Source organism: Stegostoma tigrinum, chromosome 33 (genome assembly GCF_030684315.1).
Source record: "Stegostoma tigrinum isolate sSteTig4 chromosome 33, sSteTig4.hap1, whole genome shotgun sequence".
NCBI lineage: Eukaryota > Metazoa > Chordata > Chondrichthyes > Orectolobiformes > Stegostomatidae > Stegostoma > Stegostoma tigrinum.
In genome coordinates this window covers 36,598,185-36,618,746 of record NC_081386.1, presented here as the reverse complement: position 1 = coordinate 36,618,746, position 20,562 = coordinate 36,598,185, and the positions used below count along the sequence as shown (strand labels likewise).

The 20,562-nt window shown below is 46.5% G+C and overlaps 1 protein-coding gene and 1 long non-coding RNA gene across 2 annotated transcripts in view; both read left to right on the top strand.

Annotated features, from left to right (window-relative positions):
* The first annotated feature begins 7,029 nt into the window (after positions 1–7,029).
* On the top strand, positions 7,030–8,451 carry LOC125467294 (uncharacterized). Its single transcript, XR_007250603.2, has 3 exons — positions 7,030–7,186; positions 7,564–7,661; positions 8,375–8,451. It is a non-coding gene; the product is annotated as an uncharacterized LOC125467294 (long non-coding RNA).
* Positions 8,452–17,459: 9,008 nt separating this feature from the next.
* Positions 17,460–20,562, top strand: part of LOC125467365 (putative ubiquitin carboxyl-terminal hydrolase 50) — a 34,804-nt gene continuing 31,701 nt past the window's right edge. Inside the window, exons 1-2 of the mRNA XM_048563101.2 lie at positions 17,460–17,661; positions 17,971–18,131. The gene's annotated coding sequence lies outside the window, so the exon portion shown is untranslated. The remainder of the gene's footprint in view (positions 17,662–17,970; positions 18,132–20,562) is intronic.

The following is a 20,562-nucleotide window of genomic DNA, read 5'->3' as shown; positions in this document are numbered from 1 at the left end:
AACAGTTCATCTGTTTCACCAACATCTTCCACCCCAACCTGAAGTTCACCTGGACCACCTCTGATACCTCCTCCTTGGACCCCTCTCTCCATCTCTGGCAACCAGCTAGAAACCGATATCCATTTCAAGCCCACTGACTCTCACAGCTACCTAGAATACACCGCCTCCCACCCATGTTCCTGCAAACATGCCATCCCCTATTCCCAATTCCTTCACATCTGCTCCCAGGATGAGGCATGCCACTCCTGTACATCTCAGGTGTCCTCTTTTTAAGGACTGCAACCCCGCCCCCCCACCAGCCCAAATCAGTGGTCAAGAACGCCCTGAACCATGTCTTCCCCCATTTCCAGCAACTCATCCCTCACACTCCCTACCCCCAATAACAACCAAAACCAAATCCCCTCATCCTCACATACCACCCCACCAACCTCCGGATCCAACGCATCATCCTGCAACACTTGCACCATCTGCAGTCCAACCCCACCACCAAAGACATTTTGCCTTCCCCACCCTTGTCTGCTTTCCAGAGGAACCATTCAGTGACTCCCTTGTCCACTCCACAGTGCCCTCCAACCCCACCACACCTGGCAATTTCCCCTGCAACCACAGGAAGTGCTACAACTGCCCCCACACCTCCTCCCTCACCCCATCCCAGGCCCCAAGATGACTTTGGCAGATGTGCAGAGGTTCACCTGCACATCCGCCAATGTGGTATACTGTATCCACTGCACCCGGTGTGGCTTCCTCGACATTGGGGAAACCAAGCGGAGGCTTGGGGACCGCGTTGCAGAACACCTCCGCTCAGTTCGCAACAAACTACTGCACCTCCCAGTCACGAACCATTTTAACTCTTCCCCCCCATTCCTCAGACGACATGCCCATCCTGGGCTTCCTGCAGTGCCACAATGATGCCACCCGAAGGTTGCAGGAACAGCAACTCATATTCCGCTTGGAAACCCTGCAGCCCAATGGTATCAATGTGGATTTCATAAAACATAACAGCACAGTACAGGCCCTTCGGCCCTCTATGTTGCACTGACCTGTGAAACCAACCTGAAGCCCATCTAACCTACACTATTCCGCTATTATCCAGGTGTTTATCCAATGACCATTTAAATGCCCTTAAAGTTGGCGACTCCACTACTGTTGCAGGCAGGGCATTCCACACCCTTACTACTCTCAGTAAAGAACCTACCTCTGACATCTGTCCTATATCTATCACCCCTCAATTTAAAGCTATGTCCCCTCGTGCTAGCCATCACCATCTGAGGAAAAAGGCTCTCACTGTCCACCCTATCTAATCCTCTGATCATCTTGTATGTCTATTAAGTCATCGCTTAACCTTCCTCTCTCTCACAAAAACAACCTCAAGTCCCTCAGCCTTTCCTCATAAGACCTTCCCTCCATACCAGGCAACATCCTGGTAAATCTCCTCTGCACCCTTTCCAAAGCTTCCACATCCATCCTATAATGCGGTGACCAGAACTGTACGCAATACTCCAAGTGTGGCCACACCAGAGCTTTGTACAGCTGCAACATGATCTCATGGCTCCAAAACTCAGTCCCTCTACCAATAAAACCTAACACACTGTACACCTTGTTAACAACCCTATCAACCTGGGTGGCAACTTTCAGGGGTCTATGCACATGGACACCGAGATCTCTCTGCTCATCCACACTACCAAGAATCTTACCATTAGCCCAGTACTCTGTATTCCTGTTACTCCTTCCAAAGTGAATCACCTCACTTTTCCACATTCAACCCCGTTTGCTACCCCTCAGCCCAGCTCTGCAGTTTATCTATGTCCCTCTGTAACCTGCGACATCCTTCCACACTATCCACAACTCCACCAACTTTAGTGTCATCCACAAATTTACTAACCCATCTTTCTAGGCCCTCATCCAGGTCATTTATAAAAATAACAAACAGCAGTGGCCCCAAAACACATCCTTGCGGTACGCCACTAGTAACTGAACTCCAGGATGAACATTTCTCATCAACCACCACCCTCTGTCACCTTCCAACTCATCAATTTTTGATCCAAACTGCTAAATCAACTTCAACCCCATGCCTCCGTATTTTCTGCAATAGCCTACCATGGGGACCTTATCAAACACTTTACTGAAGCCCATATACACCACATCAACTGCTTTACCCTCATCCACCTGCTTGGTCACCTTCTCAAAGGCACGACCTACCCTTCACACAACTGTGTTGACTATCCCTAATCAAATTATTTCTTTCTAGATAAACATAAATCCTATCTCTGATAATCCTCTCCAACACTTTACCCACAACCGAAGTAAGGCTGACTGGTCTATAATTACCAGGGTTGTCTCTACTCCCCTTCTTGAAAAAGGGGACTATTGCAGAACTTAATGATGACATAAAGATCAAAGCCAAAAGCTCTGCAATCTCATCCCTCTCTTCCCACAGAGTCCTAGGATAAATCCCATCCGGCCCAGGGGACTTATTTATTTTCACACTTTCCAGAATTGCTAACACCTCCTCCTTGTGAGCCTCAATCCCATCTAGTCTAATAGCCTGTACCTCAGTATTCTCCTCGACAACATTGTCTTTTTCCTGTGTGAATACTGACAAGAAGTATTCATTTAGTGCCTCTCCTATCTCTTCGGACTCCATTCACAACCTCCCACTACTGTCCTTGACTGGCCCTAATCATATTCTAGTCATTCTTTTATTCCTGACATACCTATAGAAAGCTTTAGGGTTTTCCTTGATCCTACCTGGCAAAGATTTCTCATGCCCCCTCCTGTCTCTTCTGAGCTCTCTCTTTAGGTCCTTCCTGGCTAACTTGTAATTCTCAAGTGCCCTAACTGAGACTTCACACCTCATGTTTACATAAGCCTCCTTCTTCCTCTTGACAAGAGATTCAACCTCTTTAGTAAACCACAGTTCCCTCACTCGACCACTTCCTCCCTGCCTGACAGGTACATACTTACCAAGGACATGCAGTAGCTGTTCCTTGAACAAGCTTCACATTTCAATTGTGCCCTGCCCCTGCATTTCCTTCCCCATCCTGTGCATCCTAAATCTTGTCTAATCGCCTCATAATTGCCCTTCCCCCAGCTATAACTCTTGCCCTGCGGTATATCCCTATCCCTTTCTATGGCTAAAGTAAATGTAACCGAACTGTGGTCACTATCACCAAAGTGCTCACCTACCTCCAAATCTTACACCTGGCCTGGTTCATTACCCAGAACCAAATCCAATGTGGCCTCACCTCTTGTTGGCCTGTCTACATACTGTGTCAAGAAAACCTCCTGCACACATTGGACAAAAACTGACACATCTAGATTAGATTCCCTACAGTGTGGAAACAGGCCCTTTGGCCCAACAAGTCCACACCGCCCGTGGAAGCATCCCCCCCAGACCCATCCTCCTATAACCCTCACACCCCTGGCAATTTAGCATGGCCAATCCACCTATCCTGTACATCTTTGGACTGTGGGAGGAAACCGGAGCACCCGGAGGAAACCCATGCAGACACAGGGAGAATGTGCAAACTCTGCAGACAGTCACCCAAGGTGGGAATCAAACCCGGGTCCCTGGAGCTGTGAGGCTGCAGTGCTAACCACTGAGACACCGTGCGATGCATTTCCAGTCATTATTTGGAAAGTTAAAGACCCCGTAACAACTACCCTGATAGCTTCACTCTTATCGAGAATCATCATAGCAATCCTTTCCTCTACATGTCTGGAACTTTTCAGAGGCCTTTAGACAACTCCCAACAGGGTGACCTCTCCTTTCCTATTTCTCTCCTCAGCCCATACTATCTCAGTAGACGAATCCTCACCAAATGTCCTTTCTGCCACCGCAATACTGTCCTTGACTAATAATGCCACACATCTCCCTCTTTTACCACCTTCCCTGATCTTATTGAAACGTCTAAACCCCGGTACCTGCAACAACCATTCCTGTCCTACTCTGTCCATGTCTCCAAGATGGCCACAACATCGAAGTCCCAGGTACTAATCCATGCTGCAAGTTCACCCACCTTATTCTGGATGCTCCTGGCGTTGAAGTAGACACACTTCAAACCACCTTCCTGCCTGCCAGAGCACTCCTGCGACCTTGAAACCTTAATCATGACCTCACTATTCTCAACCTCCTGTACACTGGAGCTACAATTCAGGTTCCCAACTCCCTGCTGAATTAGTTTCAACCCTCCCAAAGAGTATTAGCAAATTCCCACCACTGCCCCCAAGACATTGATACCCCTCTGGTTCATGTTTACATACTATGTCAATAAACCTTCCTGAATAGTCTTTACAAATTCTGACCCATCCAAGACCTTCGCACAAAATGAGTCCCAGTCAATATAGGGAAAGTTAAAAATCACCCATCGAAACAACTCTGCTGTTTTTACAGCGTTCCACAATTTGTTTACATATCCTCTCCTCTGTCTCTCACTGAACATAGGGAGGCACGGTGCCTTAGTGGTCAGCACTGGGTTCAATTCCAGCCTCAGGTGACTGTCTGTGCTGAGTTTGCACATTCTCCCTCTGTCTGCGTGGATTTCCTCTCACAGTCCTAACGTGCAGGTTAGGTAGATCAGCCATGGAAAATACAAGGATATGATGATGGGCTAAGTGGTGGGTTTGTGTGAGATGCTCTTCAGAGTGTTAGTGTGGCCTCGATGGGCTGAATGGCTGGCTTCCACACAGTAGAGATTCCATGATTCAATAATGACAACTGGGTGTGGAGCTGTGGTTATGCAAGGAGTGGTAGCAGGGTGCTTGTGAGGGAGATGGTTTTTGGGGGGGTTTGGGTGTAATTGGCTGGGGTTTTGAGGGGGGTTTGGAGATGGTTGTGGGGGTTAGGGTGTAATTGGCTGGGTTTTGAGGGGGGGTTTGGAGATGGTTGTGGGGGTTAGGGTGTAATTGGCTGGGTTTTGAGGGGGGGTTTGGAGATGGTTGTGGGGGTTAGGGTGTAATTGGCTGGGTTTTGAGGGGGGTTTGGAGATGGTTGTGAGGGAGATGGTTTTGGGGGTTTGGGTGTAATTGGCTGGGTTTTGAGGGGGGTTTGGAGATGGTTTTGGGGGTTAGGGTGTAATTGGCTGGGTTTTGAGGGGGGTTTGGAGATGGTTGTGAGGGAGATGGTTTTGGGGGTTTGGGTGTAATTGGCTGGGTTTTGAGGTGGGGGTTTGGAGATGGTTTTGGGGGTTTGGGTGCAATTGGCTGGGTTTTGAGGGGGGTTTGGAGATGGTTGTGGGGGAGATAGTTTTTGGGGGGGGTTTGGGTGTAATTGGCTGGGTTTTGAGGGGGGTTTGGAGATGGTTGTGAGGGAGATGGTTTTGGGGGTTTGGGTGTAATTGGCTGGGTTTTGAGGTGGGGGTTTGGAGATGGTTTTGGGGGTTAGGGTGTAATTGGCTGGGTTTTGAGGGGGGTTTGGAGATGGTTTTGGGGGTTAGGGTGTAATTGGCTGGGTTTTGAGGGGGGTTTGGAGATGGTTGTGAGGGAGATGGTTTTGGGGGTTTGGGTGTAATTGGCTGGGTTTTGAGGGGGGTTTGGAGATGGTTGTGAGGGAGATGGTTTTGGGGGTTAGGGTGTAATTGGCTGGGTTTTGAGGTGGGGGTTTGGAGATGGTTTTGGGGGTTTGGGTGTAATTGGCTGGGTTTTGAGGGGGGTTTGGAGATGGTTTTGGGGGTTAGGGTGTAATTGGCTGGGTTTTGAGGGGGGTTTGGAGATGGTTGTGAGGGAGATGGTTTTGGGGGTTTGGGTGTAATTGGCTGGGTTTTGAGGTGGGGGTTTGGAGATGGTTTTGGGGGTTTGGGTGCAATTGGCTGGGTTTTGAGGGGGGTTTGGAGATGGTTGTGGGGGAGATAGTTTTTGGGGGGGGTTTGGGTGTAATTGGCTGGGTTTTGAGGGGGGTTTGGAGATGGTTGTGAGGGAGATGGTTTTGGGGGTTTGGGTGTAATTGGCTGGGTTTTGAGGTGGGGGTTTGGAGATGGTTTTGGGGGTTAGGGTGTAATTGGCTGGGTTTTGAGGGGGGTTTGGAGATGGTTTTGGGGGTTAGGGTGTAATTGGCTGGGTTTTGAGGGGGGTTTGGAGATGGTTGTGAGGGAGATGGTTTTGGGGGTTTGGGTGTAATTGGCTGGGTTTTGAGGGGGGTTTGGAGATGGTTGTGAGGGAGATGGTTTTGGGGGTTAGGGTGTAATTGGCTGGGTTTTGAGGTGGGGGTTTGGAGATGGTTTTGGGGGTTTGGGTGTAATTGGCTGGGTTTTGAGGGGGGTTTGGAGATGGTTTTGGGGGTTAGGGTGTAATTGGCTGGGTTTTGAGGGGGGTTTGGAGATGGTTGTGAGGGAGATGGTTTTGGGGGTTTGGGTGTAATTGGCTGGGTTTTGAGGTGGGGGTTTGGAGATGGTTTTGGGGGTTTGGGTGCAATTGGCTGGGTTTTGAGGGGGGTTTGGAGATGGTTGTGGGGGAGATAGTTTTTGGGGGGGGTTTGGGTGTAATTGGCTGGGTTTTGAGGGGGGTTTGGAGATGGTTGTGAGGGAGATGGTTTTGGGGGTTTGGGTGTAATTGGCTGGGTTTTGAGGTGGGGGTTTGGAGATGGTTTTGGGGGTTAGGGTGTAATTGGCTGGGTTTTGAGGGGGGTTTGGAGATGGTTTTGGGGGTTAGGGTGTAATTGGCTGGGTTTTGAGGGGGGTTTGGAGATGGTTGTGAGGGAGATGGTTTTGGGGGTTTGGGTGTAATTGGCTGGGTTTTGAGGGGGGTTTGGAGATGGTTGTGAGGGAGATGGTTTTGGGGGTGGTTTGGGTGTAATTGGCTGGGTTTTGAGGTGGGGGTTTGGAGATGGTTTTGGGGGTTTGGGTGTAATTGGCTGGGTTTTGAGGTGGGGGGTTTGGAGATGGTTTTTTTGGGGCTGGGGGTCAGTGGTGCCTGATGTCGGAGTGAATCACAAGGGGAGTCGGTGACGCTGGGGGTGGTTTGTCCCTGTCCCTGTCCCTGTCCTCGTCCCCGGGGGGGGCGCGGAGAAGGCCCGGCTCCTCCCCGCGGTGATGACCTGCCCCGGGCGTTGTCTCGGCTGTCGATGCGGCTGCGGCTTCGATTCGGCGGTGGCACCTTCTGAGTGTCGGCACCTTTCCAGCGGCGTCCTAGGACCGAGCGGGGACCCAGCGGCGGATCCCGAGATGGCGGTGAATGTGACCATCGAGTATTGGTGGGTACCGGGTACCTGGGCCCGGGGTGGGGCAGAGGGGCTTGGGTGAAGGGTGTTCGGCTCCCGGGAGGGCAAAGCAGCTGACCCGGACCGACCACGGGCTTTAATTTAAAGAAACAGCCTAAACTTCAGGGAAAAAAACCTTTCAACTTTTCAAATAAACCAGGGATCTGGGGAAGGTGCAGAGAACCATCAGAAATAAAAGTTTATTGTTTGGTTTTGGGATTCAGAATCCGTGTGTTAAGTGTTTGATTGAAATGTTGAGTCTGAAGCTGAGAGAAGCAGCTTGGAACGATTGCCGGGCAGTTAGTATGTGACCCTGAACATTTCAGAACTGACCATCTCTGTCACTCCCCCCCCCCCCCCCCCCCCCACAGCTCTGGCTGAGGCTTCCTCGCCCATTTCCTGACTCTCGCTGATGAAATCCGGGAGCAGGTCCCAGGCGTCCACGTTACCGGGTTTATTGGGCAAACAGGTGAGTGAGACAGTTTGTGCAAACATTTGTTCAGACTTGAGCCAAGCAGCTGTGGCGAGGCAGAAACTTTGTGTTCATGTAAACTCAAACTCCTGCAGATGCTGTAATAAAAGCAGAAAATGCTGGAGAAACTCAGCTTCCCAGTAAGTCACCGGAATCGAAACGTTAACTGTTTCCCTCTTCAAAGATGTTGCCAAACCTCCTGAGTTTCTCCAGCACTTTCCGTATTTTTATTTGCGCTAGTGTTTTCTGTCCTGGTTATAATTTCATAAAAATTTCTGCCTTGTCGCCTCTTGATTATCTGTCTGCCTTCACTAGATCATCCCGTAACCTCATTTTGCAGCATGTTCGCCAATATGCATGTTTTCTTGTGAAGGGGTATTTCATATTCTGTAAGTTTCTTGCCCCATGCACCCACTGAGGTTCCTGTGCTGGAGCGTTTCCGAGTGACAACCTACCTGTCAATGACCTGTCCTCACTGCTGTCCTTCCTATGTGCTTGATGAGCTGATTATAAACGACAGGTTTTTCAAATAACCCGTTGGCTTATTGCGTTGAAACTGGCCATCAATGTTTCTGCTCAGACCCAGATCAGCTCACAATATTTCCATTTGTTGAAACACGTCTGTACCTGCAGTTTGCTTGGTGTTTTGCAGCTGTTGCTGTGGTTCACACTATTTCTAAAGGTTACGTCTCTTTCTATTTCTTTCTCAGGAAGTTTTGAGGTTTCAATTAATAACAAGCTGGTTTTCTCGAAGCTGGAATCAAATGGGTTTCCTTATCATAAAGATGTAAGTCAGTTGTTTAAAAAATTTTTTATACAGAATCAAAAACGCGAGAAACCTTATGACCCAGTCATGATAACAGCAGCTTCCAATGCCCTCTGACCATGATTGCCAGGTTCCATTACCTCACAGGGCAACATTCTTCATAAAGCCTGAAGATCCACAATTGGCTGTTTCACAGCAGAAACCGCTCCACAACCCTGGCCAGGCACCATCCTCAAACTGAGGACAGGCTGACATAGTCACTGCTCCATCCACTACCACACAATAGAGTGAAATAAGATTGTTAATCGGAGGAGGGTATGAGACAAATAGCCTGTGTCAGAAAAAGAAGTCATGAAGAAAGGAATGATAAACAACAATGTCACTTGTTGAAATGAGAATTAAACAGCTTATAAAAGAATTAAATTGGAAGATTAATTGATTCTTGAATAATGAATGCAATTGTTCTGAAATCATTGTTTAAACATTTGGAGCGCAGTACCTGGTGCTGGAATAGTTTCTGGGCGAATGAACTCCTTCTGTGAGGCAGCTCAGAAGGTTCATGAGGATGATCCTGGTAGGAGGGGGTTGCCTTATGAGCAAAGGCTGAGCAGGTTGGGACTGTACTCAGTGAAGTTAGAAGAAAGGTGATTCCATTGAAACAAATAGAATTCTTAAAGGGGCATGACAGGGTAAATGCTGAGAGGATGGTTTCCTTTTTGGGAGAGCCCAGGACCAAAGGACACATTCTCAGGATAAAGGGGCATCAATTATAGATTGAGACAAGGAAATTCTTCTCTGAGGATTAAGAGCCTTTGGTACTCCTTATGACAGAAAGTTATGGGGGCAGAGTCCTGACATATATTTAAGGCTGAAAGAGAGAATATTGATAAGTAAGAAATTGAGGGTTAATGGGGAAAAGGCAGCAAGTTGGACATGCAAACCCATAATCCTATTGAATGGCTGAGCAGCTTGAGGAGCTAATGGACCACCTCCTGCTACTTCTTGGATTAGATTAGATTCCCTACAGTGTGGAAACCGGCCCTTCAGCACAACAAGTCCACACCCCCAGTTGAAGCATCCCACACAGACCCATCCCTCTATAACCCATACACCCCTGAACACTATGGGCAATTTAGCATGGCCGATCCACCTAACCTGCACATCTTTGGACTGTGGGAGGAAATGGGAGCACCCGGAGGAAACCCACGCAGACATGGGGAGAATGTGCAAACTCCACACAGACAGTTGCCCGAGGCTGGAATCGAACTTGGGTCCCTGGAGCTGTGAGGCAGCAGTGCTAACCACTGAGACACCGTGCCACCCCAAATGATAATAACACTGTACTTCTTACAGTCTTATTATCACTAACCATCAAACTGGCAAAAATAAACTGGATTTTGGTGGAGAAACTGCCTGTATTTTATGTAGATGATCTGTCAGAAATTTTAAAACAAAATACTCCCCCAGAACAAATAGAGGGTAAAATGTCATTCAGAGACATTGATGCAATGAGGAAAAGCAATTAAATAATGGAGGAGCAAGCTTTCTCAGTAAACCTGGATCCTGAGTGCATGAAAGCATCACTCAAACAGCCATCTCCCATTTCCATTGGCCTTAGATAAAGGTGGGGCCATTTGCTTGATCTCCTCATACGTGTGGGTCATTCTGAGAGTGCAGGACCGGATTGTCTCAGACTTTAAACAGGAGCAGGGAGGAGATAGTCCATCTCACAGTGACTGCAGTAATATGGATATTTAATAACCTGCTGTTGCGTAAGGTTCTAGCAACTGACATGAAGTTTTATTACTTACTGATGCTTATGTTTTTCATCTTGGTTTATTTCCATCAGATCATTGAAGCAGTAAAATTAGCAAAAGAAGGGGCTACTGTGGAGAAAATAAATTCCCAGGAGCAGATTCATACTGAGAAGCGAAGCTGTGTCATCATATAGTGGAAACCAAATGATGGTCAAACCCCTGATATAATTTGACAGCTTTCAAACTGTGAAGCAACACTCTGTTCATGACTGTTTTCCCCAAAAGTTATCGGTGAAAACATGAATAAGCATCAGAAGGTGTGCTCCCTGATTTGGAATCTGTTAAAGATTTTCAGGCGTTGGTCTTGATTACAGAGAGAAAAACTGGTTTAATATCATCACAATTAAATTGTATTTGACTAATCATTCTCATTCTGTTCCCATGTTAAGCAGCAGGCAAAATTATTCAATGTCTTTTTAAAATCACTGAGTTAGCATCCGAGCCACTCAACTTAACTGACCTTGGGGCCCATCTCAACCTTCAAGAACCTCCTTGAGCTCAGTGCTGACGTCAATCTGTCGGATTGCACTTGCTCTTAAAGCTGATGTCTCATGTTTGTAACATCAAAGGCTGACAATGTAAAACCTTCCTGTTACCTGAATGGGAACTTGGCTTTTCTGTAGGTGTTTGAGAGACATTATTATGACTGTGAGCTGAGTGGCCCACCTTTCACATTACTTGCTGTGGTGTATAGTGTATGCGGGCTGTTAAAAATCCCAAAATAAAAACCAGAAATTGCTGGAGAAACTCTGGGTCTGGCTGCATCTGTAAAGAGAGAAACAGTTTAACAGTTTGAATTCAGTTGAAAAGTTTTATTTAGCTGTACAATTGGTAGAGACAGGAACACTTATACCATTTAAGATATATTTAGTTGTGCACTTGTGATACCAAGGCAATGGGAAAAGTCTTAGAAAATGGGATGTGAATAAGTGGTTGTTCTCAACTGACTCAAATTCAATGGGCCAAAAGCCCCTTTTCTCTGCTGTAGACCTCTGGTTATGAGACTTGAAACGTTACCTCTCTCCTCAGATAGTGTCAGACCTCCTGAGTGTCTCCAGCATTTTATGCTTGTTTTGTATTTTCGGTATCTGCACTGTTTTGTGTTTAATTGGCATCATAAATATTTGATAATATCCAGCAATAGCGACAAAATCTGACTACTTTTACTTTTGATTAGTTTTTGCTTTCCTTTCTGGATTGGACACACCACAATTAAATGAATATTGCTTTCACTTCAAATTCTTGTCTGTTTTGAGTAATGAACAATAGTAAATATTCGACCAGCTGGTGTCTGGTAACCAGACTCAGGTGTGACTACTGTAGACCAGGTTCATTATATAGACCCTCAGGTGCTGTAGAAAGCAGGAACAGCCTTTTATCTACACTTGGACAAACATCTGAAGGGGATTTTCAGATAACTGGGCAGCAACATTTACTCCAGAATTAAACATCTGAGTTTCTTGAACTTACAACAAACTGGTTGCCTGTCTGTAGGGCACTGGTAACTAAGATATCTGCAGGTTTTTCTCATCACACAAACACAGGTGGTTCTGAAAGTGTCCCATATAAACCAACAACTGGACAATCAGATAAGGTCGACCTTCTACCTCATTAGGATGGTCCATCAGTGGCACCTTCTGCAAGAGAAACAAATGGAAAGGTCTCAGTGAATTCCTGTCTAAAGCTGCGCTGATATGTTGTTTGCTGTATCTTGTAGTTCTGTCTCCCCAACTCTCCAATCCTGATATAACCCAAATAACCTGCCAAACCGAACAAGCCATTCCTTCAAACACTTTGTGAATCACATCTTGTCTCTTTGTTTTCTCCCATGAACAAAATCTCTGCTGCTTAAAGCTGCCCCAGTGTCCTGCGACCCTGACTCTGCTTGAATGTTTAAATTGTTTGCCCTCCCTGAAGATTTCAATATCCACTCAGTGAATGAGATTCAAGTCTGGGAACGACCCTCAGAATACACTGAGCAGTTGCCTTGTATAATACCGTTTTGGGATGTTGTGTGACTTTTGGCATTGCATTACAGTCTACAGCATGGAGAAAGCCCTTCAGCTCATCGAGCCTGCACCTGTCAGGACCTCACTAGTCTAATTCCATTTTCCAGCACTTGGCCCATAGCCTTGCCTCCTTTGCATCACAGGTATCTATTTTAAATTTAAACCATTTCTGAAGAAGGGTCCCAACCCGAAACGTCAAGCTTTCCTGCTCCTCTGAAGCTGCTTGGCCTGCTGTGTTCATCCAGCTTCACACCGTGTTATCTATTTTAAATATTCATTTAGTCTCATGTTCCTTCTCTTGGTCAGTGAAGTCCTGTCTGTTTCATGACTCTGAGTGGCCCGACAAACAATGGTTGCATTGACGGTCATCTTCCAGGATTCTATAAACTCCGGAACAGCTTCCTACAGATTGGAGAGTAGCTTATGCAACCCCACTATTAAGAAGGGAGACAAAGAGAAAACTGGGAATTATAGACCAGGAAGCCTGATGTCAGCAGTGGGAAAAATGTTTGAGTCCAAGATAAAAGAATTAACAGCAGGCCACTTGGAAAACAGTGATCAGATCGGTCAGAGTCAGTGTCGATTTATGACAGGGAAATCATGCTTAAAAAATTTTCTGGAATTCTTCAAAGGTGTAACAAGTAGAGTTGATGAGCAGCCAGTGGATGTGATGGTACTTGGGCTTTTAAGAAGGTTTCAACAAGATCTCACACGAGATTAATGTGTAAGATTAAAGTGCACAGGATTATGAGTAGTGTATTGAAATGGATAGAAAACAGGCTGGCAGACAGGGAACAAAGAAGGGAATAAATACAAGGAATAATTTCTGAAGAAGGGTCCAGTCCCAAAACATCAGCCTTCCTGCTCCTCTGATGCTGCTTGGCCTGCTGTGTTCATCCAGCTCTACACCTTGTTATCTCGGGGAATAAATATGTCTTTTTCTGAATAAAGGGCAGTTGCTAATAGGATACCACAAGGATCAATTCTCAGACCCAAGCTATTCACAATGTATATTCGTGATTTAGATGAGGGAATTACATATCTCCAAGTTTGCAGATGACACAAAAGCAAAGTTGCTGGCAAAACTCAGCAGGTCTGGCAGCATCTGTGAAGGAGAAAACAGAGTTAATGTTTCGGGTCCGGTGACTGTTCCACGGAACTCTGAGGAAGGGTCACCGGACCCGAAATGTTAACTCTGTTTTCTCCTTTACAGATGCTGCCAGACCTGCTGAGCTTTTCCAGCAACTTTATTTTTGTTCCTGATTTACAGCATCCACAGGCCTTTTGGTTTTTATTGCAGATGACACGAAGCTGGCTGAGAGAATGAGCTATGAGAGGATGCAGAGATGTTTCAGTGTGATTTGGACAGGCTGAGGCAGTGGGCAAATGCATGGCAGATGCAGTATAATGTGGACGAATATGAGGTTATCCAATTTGGAGCAAAAATATGAAACAGACTATTATCTGAATGACTTGAGATTGAGAGTGGAGCAGGGAATGTGTAACAAGACCTTGGTGGCCTCAGAAACCAGTCAGCAAAGGGTATCAGGCAGCAGGGTAGAAGGTGGCAAATTCCCTTCACAGTGAGAGACTTGAGTAGAGGAGCAGGGATGTCTTGCAGCAATTATTCAGGGCGTTGGTGAGGTCACACCTGAAATATTGTGTGCAGTTTTTGCCTCCTCATCTGAGGACAGATTTTGTTTTATTATTCACTCATGGGGCATGAATGTCACTGGCTGGGCCAGCATTTATTGCCCCTTGAGAAGGTGAGGGTTAGCTGCCTTCTTGAACAGCTGTAGTCCTCCTGTTGTGGGTTGACCCACAATGCTATTAGGAAGGGAATTCCAGGATGTTTGACCCAGCGACAGGAAAGGAACAGCGATACGTTTCCAAGTCAGGATGGTAAGTGGCTTGGAGGGGAGCTTGCAGGGGGTGGTTTTCCCATGTATCTGCTGCCCTTGTCCTTCTAGATAGATGTGGTCATGAGTTTGGAAGGTGCTGCCTGAGGATCTTTGGTGAATTTCTGCAGTGCATCTTGTAGATAGTACACACTGCTGCTACTGAGCGGTGGTGGAGGAAGTGGATGTAATGTCAATAAAATGAGCTGCTTTGTCCTGGATGGTGTCAAGCTTCTTGGTGTTGTCGGAGCTGCACCCATCCAGGCAAATGGGCAGAATTTCATCACACTCCTGACCCGTGTCTTGTGGATGGGACACAGGCTTTGTGGAGTCAGGAGGTGAGTTACTCACAGTATTCTGAATCTCTGACATGGTCTTGTAGCCACGCATTCATGTGACAAGTCTAGCATGTTTCAGGTGTATTCTGTTCCTGAGAATGCTTTCTGAGAACGTCCCACCGCCAAGGTTAGACTGACTAGCCCCTAATTTCCTGGGAAACATGGTAATGTGTTGAATTAGATCCAAATTTGGTTTAGTAACAGGAAACAAAGCGTGATGGTTGTTCCCTGCCCTTGCAAATGGAAAGTTATTTCAAGTGGTTCTCCACAAGGCTTGGTACTGGGCACCCTGCTGCTTGTTATATATTTTAATAATTTGGACTCAAACATGACAGTCACAGTTCACAACACAAAAATTGACTGTGTAGTGGATAGTGTAGAGGACAACTGTAAGCTTCTAAATGATGTAGATGGATTAGTGGAGTGGGCAGAAAAATGGCAGATGGAGTTCAGTTCTGATAGTGTAAGATAATGCATTGAGGGAGGTCAAACAGTGAAAGGGAATACACAGTAAACAGGAATATACTGAGAGGAGTAAACAAAGTTAGAGATTCTGGCATGCAAGTGCACAGGTCCCTAAAGGCAGCAGCACAGGTGGATAAAGTTATAAAGAGGCATTCGGAATGCTATCCTTCATTGGCAGAGGTATGGAATACAAAAATAAGGATATAATGATGAAACTGTATAAGACACAAGTGAGGCCAAACTGAAGTACTGTGTGCAGCTCTGGTCACCACATTATGAAGGATGTAATTGCTCTGGAGAGAGGATAGAGGAGATTTACTAGAATGTTGTCAGGTCTGGAGAACTGCAGTTACAAGGAGAGATTGGAGAGGTGGGGGCTGTTTTCCTTGGAACAGAGAAGGTGAAGGGGCGATGTGTTTGAAACATACAAAACTGTGAGGGGTAGAGATAGGGTAGACAGGGGGAACCTATTTCCCTCGGCAGAGAGTTCAAAACCCAAGGGTGAAAGATTCATGCCAAGTGGCAGAAGGATTAGAGGGAACGTGGGGAAAGTCTTTTTTTCTGTAGACAGTGGTGGATGTCTGGAATTCATTGCCTGAGGTGGTGATAGAGGTAGAGATCCTAAACTCTTTCAAAATGCACATTAACTGCCATAAGCTACAGGGCTATGGCCAAGGAGATGGGATTAGAAAGGACATCTGGGTGTCTGGGGTTGGCTTGGACAAGAATCACAGAGTGATACAGCACAGAAACAGCCCAACAAGTTTGTGTTGACCAGGTTTCCTAAACTGAACTAGTCCCATTTGCCTACATTTGACCCATATCCTTCTAAACCTTTCTTATCCATGTTTATGTCCAAATGTCTTTTAAATGTTGTAATTGTACCAGCCTCCACCACTTCCCCTGGCAGCTCATTCCATACACACCACCCTCTGTGTGAAAAAGTTGCCCCGCGGGTCCCTTTTAAATCTTTCCCCTCTCACCTTAAACCCATACCTTCTTACTTTGGTCTCACCCACCCCCAATAAAGACCTTGGCTACTCATCTTATCTCTGCCCCTCATGATTTCATTAACCTCTATAAGGCCACCTCTCAACGCCCTACACTGCAGGGAAACAAGTCCCAGTCTATCCAGCCTCTTCTTATAACCCAAGCCCTCTAGTCCCAGTAACATCTGGTAAATCTTTTCTGCAGCCTTTCCAATTTAATAACATTCTTCCTATAGCAGGCTCACCAGAACTGTACACAGTATTCCAAAAGTGGCCTCACCAACTCTTACATGTTGGGCTGAATGGCCCCTTCCATGTTGTAACATTTCTATGGTTCAAGGAGACATGGGCGAACTACCCACCAATTACTGCCCTGCTCTCCTGTGACATCTCAGTTTGATTTTATTGAACCAGATTCCCTCCCTGGTCTGTCTGCTGCTGGGACCTCTCTGCGTTCACCGCTCCTTTTACTATCACGGCACCCCCTCCCCCTCTCCCAGTCTGTCTAAGTCTCACCTCTCCCATTCTTCTCACACACGTACATCTTATGCACAGCTACCAGTCGACCAGCCCTAGTGTCTCTGTCATGGTTCAGTATAACCCTGTCACCTTTGAATCAGAAGATTCTGCGTTCACTGATTTGAGGGAGTGTAGCGCAGGGACATTAAACCAAAAGGTAACCCTCTGAAAGAGGACAGGGGGTTCATCCCAATAGTCTTTGCCACTATGTATCCCAACTCAATGTCAGCAACACAAGATGATCTCGTCATTATCACATTGCTCATGGGAGCATGCTGTGCACTGACTGACTACAACATCATTTATATTGTGAGGAAAGTTCTCATCCAAACCATTTCTGAAAATTACGGAAAGAACAAATAACAAAATTCTAAAAATGTCATTCCTGAGTTTCCTCAGAAATATTCCACTAATACTTTGTTTACTGCTCTCTGTCCATGCAGAGGTCTATGGCTCTGCCTGAGTGTTATCGGTGCACCTGGGTGGGGGTGGTGTATGTGTGTTAGTGTGTTTGTGGGTGTGTGTTTGTGTGGGTGTGTGGATGTATAAGTGAGTGTCAGTGTGTGCTGGGGTGGGCATGTTGGGCCCCAACATGGGAGCTGGTGAAATGTCATGTTTGCGTTGGTTCTAGAACAGAACAATGAAGAGTTAATTTCCATATTATTTGAAGAGACAAGGAGACATTCAATGTTATAAGCTAAAGTATGCAAAACATTGAGCTAGTAAGTATTTTTGGATAAGCATGTGAAAGGAATAAATTATTGCTTGTAAACAGTAAAACCACAATGCAAATAGCAAGAACAGAAATTATCTCTGAATGACAGTAAAATTTTGTTACAACATTTCATAATTTCCTGAGAATTGATATGTTCATGTAAATGAAGCCCCAAGAAAAAAAAGCTGATGCAGTTTTTCCAGATTGTAATGTACTTCCTGTTCCTCTTGAAAACAATTGCGTAGTGTCCCAAAGCGCCTACATCCTTGTCCCAAGAAACATGACCAAGCCAAATTTGACACCAAGCCTCACAAGAAGACATTGAGGTTGGGTCCTGAGCTTTTTTCAAGTCTACAAAAACTGGGAATGAGTGAGAGGCTGGAGCTGGATCCCATTAATCTTCTCACACGGGGTTATGTGGAAACTGATTTAAACTTCCTGCCCGAGTAGGATTGTGTGAGACTTCTGTAATTCTGTAAAGGTATGAAATCCTATTTCTACTGAAGTGGTCTGGTCAGTGACCTTTGTTCAAGCCAGACACTTCGGCGACTTGAAATCGCAATCTGTCACTATCAGTCACTTCACCCACGATCAATGCTGTATCCTGTTCTCTTTATGTTCCGAATAATAGTTTTATGTATCAGCCAATTCATAGCGTAGAAAAAGCAGGGACTGCCCCCTGTTCAGGGAGAATCGCTTATGAAACTCAGCACTCTGTGCCGGGTTGCGTACAGCGATCATCCACAGCTTGTACTTGGTTAATAATAAAGGATTGTGTTTTTGTAACCAGGTCAACGTCTTGCCCTTGCATTAAGTCTGTGAGGGTCTCTGAAAAATGAACCTAACATTTAACGCTGTGAGCAGGGTTCCAACATCTATGGAGGTCGTACGTGGAGGACTGAATAAGTGATCATTCGCGTGTCGGTGACATGAGACAGACGGGCCCACGAGGTATGATTCACCTTAGTCTCTCTCACTAACCTATCACCCACCTATCACCCATGCGACCCCTCATCCCTCTGTACTGACGGAACCCCAAGACAACTCATGATCTTGGACACTGATAAATCCTAATGCCAGGAGGTTAGAGGCCCCAGGTGATGGGAGTTCAAGACCCTAGGTAAGGTTTGGGAATTCAGAGGTCAGAGACCTCCCAACTATAGGCATCGGGAATTCAAAGGTTAAAGTATCAGGTTTCGAGTCCCTGAATCGTAGGTAAAGGATAACTATAGCGTCTGTCTCAACCACCCTGCCTTAGGCCGGTTGTTAAGAGGGGAAATCCCCCACATGAAGGTCAGGACCCTGAAGTGGGTGTGGAGACCAAGGACACTGGGCTAGTACATAGAGATAAGAAGTTGAAGCATTAAAATGGGACAGACGTTGGATAAGTTGGGCGCCCGAACCCCTTTGCATCGGTTATGATCCCGAAAATGAAGAAAGGTTCAGACATCTGTCAGCATGGCTAAATAAGAAATTGGGAAATGAGAATTGGCCATTACGGAGAACATGGGATATAGATCTATGTCCTAAAGCCGAGGAGGCACTATGGACACGTAATGTTTGAAGTAAATGGAAAGGGTTAATGTCATCCTGGAGAAAGAGAGCTGAGGAGCTGACAGAAATCAAAACTGGCCAGTTGGGATAATGCACGTAGGAAAGGGATTAGCGCCTGTGATAATGAGGGGAAACCAAAATCCTCTGCCCCACCGGGACCCCTACTCCCTCCACATCTCTACCCAACTTCAGCCAACCTACACCTACAGGCATCCCAACACTACCATAAGCCCCAGCAATCGCCTGTGTCCTTACCACCACCACCGTACACTGTCCAAGCCCAAACCAAACCTCCTGCCATAGAATCCCCAGGCCTTACAGGAACCGGCCCACACGATTCTCCTGGTGAACCCCACAGCTTCTCCTTCTGCCATGCATCTGACTCAGGGGCCATCCACAGACTCTATGTCCTGTCGTAGTAGGTCTAAAACTAACAGACAAACAAGGAACAGGTTACGGAACAGACCGCTCATGGACCAAAGGAGGGAGGGCAGGATTCTTTTAAGACTCACAGTGGGAGCCCGAAAAAACGTAAGTCACATGTGCAGTTTTCTCAGCCCTTGAGGGCTTGTCTAGTGTTCCCTAGCAATGCTGCAAGTAGTGAAGAGTATGATAGTCCCAATTCACAGGTGGAGGATAATGGATCTGAGGACAATGTTCGGGAGGGATCCTCGGATAACTGTCCCCTAAAGAAGGACCCCTGTAAAAAAAAATCAACAATTTTGTAAGCGCACAGTCCCTCACCCAAACCCACCACAGGGGGTCAAAATACTGTGCAGGCCTATAGCCCTTGGAAGCCGCAAGAGATGTGTTTAATGATGTCAAGGGCCCCGATGGAAAGACTAATCCTGACAACTTCATAAATTACGTCCTGGGCACTATTCAAATGCACCAAGCCACCCCCCCCCCCGACCACCTTAGCCTGTGCTGTATGGCTCTTACCCCTAGTGAGTGTACCCTGTGGAAAGGCCACCTCGGAGACCCGGCTCCCCAGAACTGGGATGCTTTTACAGGCCTCGTCGCTGAAGGCCTGCGACCACAATCCATTAAATATGCACTTAAGCAAACTGTGCAGCAGCTGGTAGATGTTACCAAACGGTGGCCCTGATTTCTGGGACCGTTTCTGCTCCACCTATGCCACCTATGGGCTGATCAGGCTGCCAAACAGGCTGCCTCAAATTAAACTTTTATTGTGCCCTCGATGAACAAGCAGGTGATAAATCACATGCCTGCTTTGAACAATATCTGGGCATGCCAGGTATCGTCATTGTTCAGTGCTGGCAGAAAGGACATTTGGAAGGCACATGGATGTTCACATCCTGCATCCTCAGGCCTTTGGGTGACTCCAATCGGCCAAGTGTGTGTCCCTGATGCTTTGTTACCTATGCTCATTGACTGTCTGCATTCCGACACCCACCTGGGCAAGAAGGGAATGAGTGGTATCATGCTCCGTACCTGGTGGCACCCCAGGCTGTCTGAGGCAGCCCAGTCTCGTACAGCATCATGTCTCACATGCCCCCAAAACAATGTGGGTCAGGGGGTGAGACATTCACCAGGAAGAACACCCTTGCCAGGTGGACCGTTTAAATGTATTCAGTTAGATTTTATTGAATTACCGCGAGTACATTGTTAAAAGTATTGTCTTGTGACTGTTGACGTATTCAGTAGACGGATAGAGGCTTTCTCAACAACTAATAAAAAGCCTCAATGGTGGTAAAATTGTTATTAACTGAAGTAATACCAAGGTTCAGAGTGCCTCAACAAATTAGTTCGGATAATGGCCCCCACTTTGTAGGGAAGATTAATAAGGAATTGTGTGATGCGTTAC